This window comes from Lathyrus oleraceus, chromosome 1 (genome assembly GCF_024323335.1).
Source record: "Lathyrus oleraceus cultivar Zhongwan6 chromosome 1, CAAS_Psat_ZW6_1.0, whole genome shotgun sequence".
Lineage (NCBI taxonomy): Eukaryota > Viridiplantae > Streptophyta > Magnoliopsida > Fabales > Fabaceae > Lathyrus > Lathyrus oleraceus.
In genome coordinates this window covers 160540586-160550545 of record NC_066579.1, presented here as the reverse complement: position 1 = coordinate 160550545, position 9960 = coordinate 160540586, and positions in this window count along the sequence as shown.

Here is a 9960-nt window from a genome sequence, read left to right as displayed (position 1 = left end):
CTTTAAAGTCTAACCTTGTTTGAGCCTAATTGCTTGTGTATAGTGTGTGCTAATTGACTTGGTTGTTGATTACTTGATTCATCTGTGCATATCTACCTATGTGTGCCTTTGTGCATTTATCATCATTAATTGTACATAATTTCATGATCATTGTTCATATCCTTGTGACATCTTTGTTTGTCCATTGAGGAGTCAATTGTAAGTCCATTTATTGGCAGTTGTTTCCTATGATCTGGAAGGAGTTGGGACTAAGACCATTTATTGGCATCCTATTTCCTTGGAGTCGAGTGTAAGACCATTTATTGGCAACTTGTTTCCTTTTGCTTATTGCATTTGTTTTGTTTGTTGTATGTGAGGAGTCAATTGTAAGCCCATTTATTGGCAGTTGTTTCCTATGATCATTCCTTTGGAGATTGGTATAAGTCCATTGATTGGCATCTGATATCCATCTTGTTTTAGGAGATTGGTGTAAATCCATCGATTGGTATCCGGTATCCACCTTTGTTTGTGAGATTGGTGTAAGTCCATTGATTGGCATCCGGTATCCATTTGCTTTGTTTATTTGTTATTGCTCATTGCCTATTCCAAAGGAATCACTTGGATCATCTACATATGATCTCAAGAGGTGAACATCTAAGAAGTTTTACACTCCCTCACCCTCCACCTTTTGTTTCTTTAAACCTCCATCTTTGCATGTTAACCCAAACCTGAAAACTATTGTGCAAATATTCTCACCTCTTTTCAAATTAGAAACCTAGGCCTTAAGCCTTGATTTTCCAAACTTCATTTTCATGATACTTCTTTCGAATTAAATCCTAATCATACTTTAACCATCTTTTGTAAATAATTCTAATTGGTTAATTTCACTCATTCAATTGTTTTGTGGCTTTGTCCATTCTTGATAAGTTTTCATACATTAGCCATAGATCTCAATTATCTTAGTGGTTGATGTTAATCTCACCTTTTGTCCTTAGTGATTGAATTGTAAGACTTCCTTGCTTATTATAGGGTTAACCCCTCACTAGCAAGTTGAAGCTTTTCTCACATGGTGGACTTGTGGTTGTATAGGTTGAGTTTTCTCCCGTGGATAATGAAAGACCTTAGAGCTTTTGTTTTAAAAATGAACCCACTCATGTTTTGGAAATCTTTTAGCCGAACTACGGCGTTTTGATCCTTACCTTCCATGGAAAGGTACGTAGGCAACGGGTTCACCCGTTCAAACACAAAAATAATAACTTGTATATTCTTTTCTCATCCATTGAATCCATGTTTGCACAATAAATATTTCATAAACAAATAAAATTCCATTCAACAAGTGTGAAAAGGGCTCCCTAGGAGTACCTAGGACGTTTTGGGTGCCTAACACCTTCCCATTGCGTAATTTACCCCTTACCCAGATCTCTGATCTTTTCATTAGTTTTCTATGTGTAAAACTTCTTAGGCTTTTGTTCGCTTTTTAGCCATTCCTTTGGATAAATAAAAGTGCGGTGGCGACTCGATTTCTTTGTATGCTTTGCTTTTGGTTTAATCAATAAATCATAAAGTGACGAATACACCGCTACAGGGACATATTACATATTTCAGAAGCTCCCTCATGGGGAATACAAGCTATAGGAATTGGATGGGAAACTTATAGCAAGGACTTGGAACTCTACCCATCTTAAATATTATTAAAGTTAGACTATTTTTAATTTTTAAAGGGGCAGATTTCCCTCCTGTGTATGAAATTTTGAATACTTATGTTCCAATGGGGATGTTTTGGTTTTTACTATTTGAACATGTTGGACTTCAATATGGAGATCCTTGTCGCCTTACAAGGCTACCTGAATATGTTGAGCTTCAATATGAAGATTCTTTCCACCTTACAAGGCTACTTGAATATGTTGGACTTCAATACAAAGATCATTGTCGCCTTACAAGGCTACTTGAAATATTATATACTTCAACATGAAGATATTTCTCGCCTTACAAGACTATTTGAAATATGTTATACTTCAATACGAAAATCCTTGCAGCCTTACAATGCTACTTTAATATGTTGGATCCAACAGGTTTATCTAAATTCCCCGCCTGAGGGACTTAGAGTTTCCTCAGCATATATATATATATATATATATATATATATATATATATATATATATATATATATATATATATATATATATATATATATATATATGACTCATGATGCCCCATGGTTCAGTAGTTTAAAGCATTTTTTCCTTTGTCAAAGCCCTTGTACTTAAGGAACATTGTAGTGATGTATTTGTAAAGGGCCTAAGTAAGGGAAGGAGAGTGGTACCCTCAAGAGGGGTAACGCCTATACTTCTCCCTCCATTAGTAATTGTCTTGCCTTAAGTTTCCCCTACATGCATTGCAATGGGAAATATTGGAAAAGATTTTCCTCGGTTAAAGGGAGGTTAGGGTCAACTGTTTGACACACACTCCCTAGGGAATAGGGATTCAATAGTATTCTATTGAGTGAGGGGGGAGTTATCACCCCCTAGAAAAGCCTAGGCCAAAAAGCCTCTATAAATACCTCTTCCATACCAAGAGAAATGATAGATCATTAAACCCACAATATAACGCATAAAACATATAACATTTCACCTCACGTGAGTTGGACCAACATACACATTAAAAACCACCATTAAACAAGGTTTCTCACTATTGTGAGCAAGCCCTAACCACCCTTAACTACGAATACCTTTGAGTATCCCCTACTTGCATAGGGATATAACACACTTCAGTACTTTTTGACAAGTACAAGGTTGTCGAGTTTCCCTCTATTTCCATTTTTTATTCCTCGGGCGAGTAGTTTCTTTGCATATGTGGGAGTGGAAAAGACTGGTGAGTGGGAGTAGATGGCCTTGGGAACATGCGCATTAAATTCTTGTCTCGTCATGAAAACATTTTGTAATGGAATTCCTATGTGTGGCTTCAGCCCCCAAGGTAGGTTGTTGCACTATTGTTTAGGTTATTCAAGTGCACTCAAGTGTCATTGCGATCTCGAGGTTGATTCTCCACCTTTAATTTCATCTTCTGGTCTTTTCTTCATTTTAGCATGTAGATTCACCCCCTTAATATTATTATATAAGTATGACCTCTCACTATGAATGATTATTTCATCTTCTTGCGTAAACTCTATGTTTCTTGCAACTTTTCTTCTGCTCTTCCTTGAATTCGGGCGACACTTTGATCTGTCCATTTGTCTCTTCTTCTCTGATTTTGCATTCCTTTATCATTTTGAAGTTTCTAAATGGTTTCCTCGGATTCTCGTTTTCTTCTATATTTACACTTTATGTGAAGTAGTATTTCTCTCTCTTTATCCCATTATTCTTGTTCTTATTCTTTCTCCAAGCATGTCCAACCTAGGGAACCCAAACATGAATTTTATGGGCTTAACCAGTGCAGATGAGATAACCGATGCTTCATTGTGCACTGAAGTGATTGACCCTAAGGTATTGTATGTGGTTCCTATAGAGGTTATGCATCCCCTTATGAATATTATAGAGATTAGTGATGGTTCTGATTCTCTGAGTAGTTCTGACGATGGTGGTACGAATTCGAGGGTCCTTAAGATGACAAAGATATGGAAGAGCCCATGGAAGATGATGGAAGGGCTAACCTATTTAGTTTTGGAATTAGGAATATTTTTATGGTTTTTCCTTCCCTAAAGTGCTCGTGGTGATTTCAGAAAGGGTTGAAAATCAACAGGGAAACTTAAGTGCTCATGTATATATTAAGGCTCTTAAGGCTTTGAAAGATCGGGAACCTGGTGATGACGAGGTTATGAGGTATCTTGAATCTTGGGCATACTCTAGAAATCACATACATGATCTTTTTGTTTGTTGATAGTGAATAAAAGATGGTATGGAGGTGGAAACCAAATCTTGAACTTCTTGTTGTTGCTGATTAGTATCCATGGGTAGAAAAGGATGTATTGGGTACAACATTTGGTATTAACGAGGCAAGTAAGTTGGAAAATTCTTATATGGATGTAGGCCCATCTTATGACTGGTTGTTCTCTCCCATAAATCCCAATAAGAGTTTATAGAGATCCTTTGATGGATGTTCGCTGCCTCTTCACGAGTGTACATTCTCCTGGATAGGGTTCAAACTTACCTTTAACAACTTTGAAATGTGTATTTTTATTCATCTCAAGATTGCACCATCTCATATGCATCTAGAGAGTTAGGCATATATGAAATTATTTCAATACTAGTTTGAATACAGTGATAATGCACCGACTCTGAAGTTGTTCTTCCACTTGTTCAACACACAACACACTTTTGCCAAGGAAGAATGGGGGGAAGGGTTTCTCTCATTTCTTTAAGCGAAGAAAATGTATGATGTTTTTATTGACAATTCCAAGAGCTTCAAAGATCAATATTTTTAGTTGTTTCTAAAAGCTGTGATGCACACTCAAGATGGGTCAGAGTTACCAAGATGTATAGACAGATTTTTCAAGTATTAGAAGTGTACTCATTTCTTGGAGACTCCTAGCAAGTATGTATCTTCTCTAGAGGAATTGTCATCGGAAGAGGAGGGCTTGAAAGTCGGCCTTTATGTTTTTTGGGAGAGCATGGATTTTGTAGTCTGGGCTAGTACTTCGAATGTATCAGTGTTTCATAAAAAGGCTTTACATTGAAACATGGTTGCTGGTAGAGGCGATCGATGATTAAGAAAGAATATATATCTTTGGTGAGAATAGGGAGTTAATTTTATCCATGTCTTCGTTGTTTCTTTAGTATATACCTCAACTGTTGTGTTAATTTTGTTTTAGATATATTATGTGTGTAATATAATCAAGAGGAAGAAGGAATTGTAAAAGAATAAACCCTCATTCCTCCATCAGGTCCAGACGCATATGCAACTGTATCAGCAAAAGATGTGGATGTGGAGGAAATTAATATTCCAAAACTGGAACAAGCACAGCGACATCATTAGCAAGATGGCAAAACAGGTCATAACACCTTATTTTTTGGGATCCGTAGAAAAAATCCAATGATATGCCATGATATCATGTTGTTGGCCAATCGAAGGCAGTTGGTGACGAACCCTTGAAGATGGATAATGACAAGGCTCCAAACCATGAATCATCCTCAAACATACCTAAGTTGATAATGCTCGAGGTCGATTAAGTGGTCATATGGGGTAACTAAAGTTTGTCTCCCACCTATTCCATGCAACAATTTCTCCTGACAAAGGGTCCCCGAATCACAAAAGATGTCCAAACCTATTTCCATGAGGGAAATTATATACTTACAACATATGACCAAGATGCCTAGATAGGAGACGATGGTTGATATGTTCTACCAGCTTCACTAGGATGTTACCATTCTTTCTATAAATGCTTCTGGATGATGGGAATTTTGGCTTCATACATCCCGAGGAGGGAGAAGAAAAATATTAAGAAGCAACATGATGTCATCCTTCTTGAACGGGAAAGTCTTTAGAAAGAGTTAGATGAAGTGAAAGAGAAACTAGTTTCTTCAAAAAAGGACGTGGACAAGAATGGAACCTTTTCTTCCTTTGCCGCCAAGGTCAAGCTTCAGGAGGGGACATTAAAGGAGATTGAGGATTCACTGGCTAAGGTTGAAAACAATCTCGTCGATTTTGGGGATTCTCTTAATACTTAAACAACGACGGTGAGGAAGTTAGATGAATCCTTGGAAAAGGAGAATAAAGCATATTTCAATGAGGTGATGGCCTATGAGGAACGTATGAAAGACCTATAGAGGGAGCTCGAAGACTATGTCAACCTATTAGCTCAAGTTATATGTCTCCTTTAATAATATAATGAGTCATGTCAAGTAGTTTTATCTAAAATTGAAGATTCCCCAGTTCCCCAAGAGATGCTCGCCATGTAAAAACAAGTTGTAGATGAGAAATAAGTCATCGTGAGACCGAGAATGAAGGATTCATATTCTACTAGGTTGTTAGTAGTGATACACTTTAAATATATGGATACTTTGACCGGTCAATGCCACTTCATTTGCCATTGGACGACCCGTTTCTGACCATGGTCCATGTTGTACTTGTCCTATGGGTGATGGATTCCATTTTTCTAGGAATTCTGCAAACACTTAAGCCTTTTGTGCATTCCTGGTCTCGAGTGAGATGTCAAATTTAGACTTCTTAATGAACTAGTTTGTCGCTCATCCTACGGTAAGTTGATCAAGACGGTGATGATGTGTGGAAAGAAGTAATGTCGTAATTTTCTTGAGGTTGTTACTAGCACTATAAATACGAAGTATAGTAGGTTTTAAATGTGGCCCTATTATAGGGTGAGGACAACATTAATTGCTTCAACCAATACTACTGGGTAGAGGAATAAGGTCTCCCGAATCGTTGGTCTATAGAAGACCATTGAGGTAGAGTGGTCTATTTTCAGTGACGCAAACTCTTGTTCTCACTCTATTGTTACGTCAATTTCTTCTTTAAAAATCTTATTCACCATCCTATGATATGTTATGCTTGGGTTCTTCAACCCGAAGGGCGCGAAATTGTATCGGTAGTTGGCACATTTAGTCATGAAGGAAATTTGCCTCTATATGTTTTATGCATAGGGATGTGGTTGTATCTTGAGAACCCATCCATGAACGACAAAAATTTCTAGCTGAAAGAATTATTTACCAGCTTGTCGATGTTCTAAGGTGGATACAAATCTTTAGGATAAGCTCAATTGAGGTGAGTGTAATCTACACACATCCTCCATTTTTTCGGACTCCTTTTTAACTTGAACAACATTGGATAACCATTCAGTGTATGTCACTTCAAAAATAAATTTGGTATAAGGCAGACCTAAGGCCGTGTTCAAAGTGGCTTTATATTTCTCAGGAGATTATCGGATCCTTCTTTGGGCTATGTATCAGACGAAATGGTCGACATTCAACTGGTGATAGGGGTGGCGAAACGGGTAAGGATCGTTGGGCATGTTTGTGTTTCTCGTACTTTTTTGCAAGGAAGGTCGGGGGGCTAGGCTCACACCCTCGAATATGCTGCCCTCCATGTTTATTTGCAGGTTTTTGCAGGCGCGGGAGTTAACATAATTTTTTTCAAATTTTTAGGCTAAAAGTGTGCAATACATGTGTGCCCTCCCTACCATGCCCTCATTTTTTGGCGGGGCAGGCTTAGATTTTAAGCTCGCGTCCTAAATAATGTCCACCCTGCCCCACCCTATTTTTCTGTGAGATTTTCTGGAGGCGGGTCTAAATAGGGTTTGCATGCGTGTTTACAACCCTTAGCTAATGACATGCTATGTTGGGGTCGGTGTCAGAAAATTTGTCGGGGGAGATTTTTAATTTATAGGTGTTAGCTCTTAGGAACTTGAGTATGCCTCTCATTATTTAAGTCAGCAAGTCATCCCCTATCCATATTAGCCTGGTAGGATTTTCATCGAGTTGCACGATCTCGAAGTTTCCTTATAGAACATGCCTCAGGGTCTTCACTTTGGTCCCTGTCGGGGATTTATGATCGTCACTCGATATAGTTTCATCTTCTCGTATATTGATATCAATTGTTTTAATGGAATATGTATTCTTTACCTTCTTTCTAAGAGCGAGGGAAATTACATAAGGGTCTTTCGAAATTATTTCATGAATTAGGTGGTTATGCGCAAGTTAGTCAGAATGAGAATTGGTTCACCGAAGCATTTATGGTATTTCATCTTTAGTTGGACAATGGAAGCTAATGCGTCTAATGTTGCGAGGAAATACCTTCATAGGGTGCAACTATAAACACTTTCACAAGGGACCACAAAGAAACACACATTCACTGTCCAATTGTTCCCTCATTCTCCAATGGATATTGAAAACTCTTTAGTGTCGCAAGAGTGAGTGACTAGGTCATTGAATACTTGAAGACTCCTTTCTTCATATAGCGTGAGGTTCTTTTTTCCCAATTCGTAGTTCTATAATTACGTTGACATACATGATGCCACACAAGCTTCTGTTATCGATAAGGATTCTTGGGACTATGCTTATCGACGACAACGATCATTATAAATGGAAGTGTTGCGATAGAGATCCCTTCGAACTTATTGTGGTTTCAGAACCCTATAATAAGTATTTCTTTCTTCGGTTTTCCTTTTGCTCTTAGTGACTTCGAGGAATTCTCTTCCAAATGTCCAAATCCTTCTTGATAGATGATTCTCCATTAATGAGAAACAATGAGGTTTATTTGTGATCTCAAGGTAGGTGCTTGAGAGGTGACTCTGATTGCTAGATCGGAGATTGCTATTGTTAATCGCGTGATAACATGAAATAATATCACATTCTTTGACTCGATTTAATTAAATTATATTATTATTCGCTTCAATTTATTTCATTTTATTCGATACTACTGGGTATTTTTCCTTCTATTTATCTCAGGTAGCTTATTTAAAGCATAAGTGAAAAAGGAAGAAAAGGAGGTGCAAAAAGAAATGAAGAGAAGCAATTTCACCAAAGCCCAGCCCAAAAATACAAGCCATGAGCGCTGAGCCTGTGACGAGCGCCACACAAGGTGTGACGAGCGTCACGCCCTACTGCCTTGTGTTACGAGCGTAACACATGGTGTGACGGACATCACACCATTCTCCTATATTTTTGACTTCAGAAACGCAACAGAGGCACGTTGAAGCCTATTATTTCACTTGACTCTTAGAACGTGAGGATTTTACACGGAAAGCTTTGGAAACCGTTACAAAGTAGACTAGTATAAATAGTCACTTCCTTCCAACCCTAAAGACTTCTTCTTCGTTTTTTTTTCTCTTCCGGCCGTGCAAGCATACTTTACAGCATTACCTTTTTACAGTTTTTACTTTATTTGCAATTTTTATTTTCTTTTCCAGTCAATCTTTCAGCACTTAATTAATTTTTCACACAATAGTTTCTACACCGGAAACTATTGTGTATCTTTTACTGGATCTAACCTTACGTTAGATCCTAGATTTTTATTCCTTCACTTTTTATTTTCCTGTCCGATTGAAGAATTCAAGAACAAATCCAACCGGTCTGTGGTGGAGTGTTCAAGATTGCCATTAATTATTCAGGTTCTTTAATTATTGTTTGAATTTATATATGCCCTGCATTATTGTTATTTATATTGTTTGCCTGAGATGGATTTATTTTAGCATGATGATTGTTTAGATCTGTTTAGCATGTCCGGCTAATTTATTTAGGTATCGGTATGTAAAGTAAGCGGAATGAAGGAATCAAAACTAAGTTGGTTTAATTACGTTTAAAAATAAAATCACTCTTTTTATGGTCTCAATTTACAGGTTTAATACCAAGGTTTTTGTACGAGAGTAAAAGACTAAAGAAGTTAAAATCAATAGAACGAAAGTTTGAGTTTTTAACTGGACAGTGTAAATTGGACATTAATTCTAGATCAGGGCGAAAGCAATTTTTAGAGTTAATTAAATTCTAATCTTTTTCAAAAAGTATTTTTAAAAGTTAAATGTGAGGACGAGAGTTAAGCATTTGAACTTAATTATATAATCTAAGTCAACAGAGCGAGAGTTTGAGACGAGGGTGTTTAAACGATTAGTATTTTCTTAAAAAGAGTTTCTATAGATTCTATTGTTTTCAAAAAGTGATTTTGGACTTAACTAATAAGTGACAGCTGCGTTAATATAAAGTCATAGTCGTCTTCAACAGAGCGAGAGTTTGAGAAAAGACTTTTAATCAATGGTGTCCACTGAAAAGATTTATTTTAAAACCAAGAAACCAACGAAGACTTGATTCCCTAATTACGACGAACTAGATACCGATATCCGCTTAATTGATATTTAACCTAGATCTTATTTTAGTTTTAACTTTTCCGCCAAACAATCAAAGTATCATCCGCCTTAGCTTTACGAAGTAACCTTAGAAAACGGTATATCGATTCATAAGTCCCTGTGGGATCGATATCTTTTAAAACTACGCGATAGAACTGTGCACTTGCAGTTAGTACCCCAATCGACTCATAAAG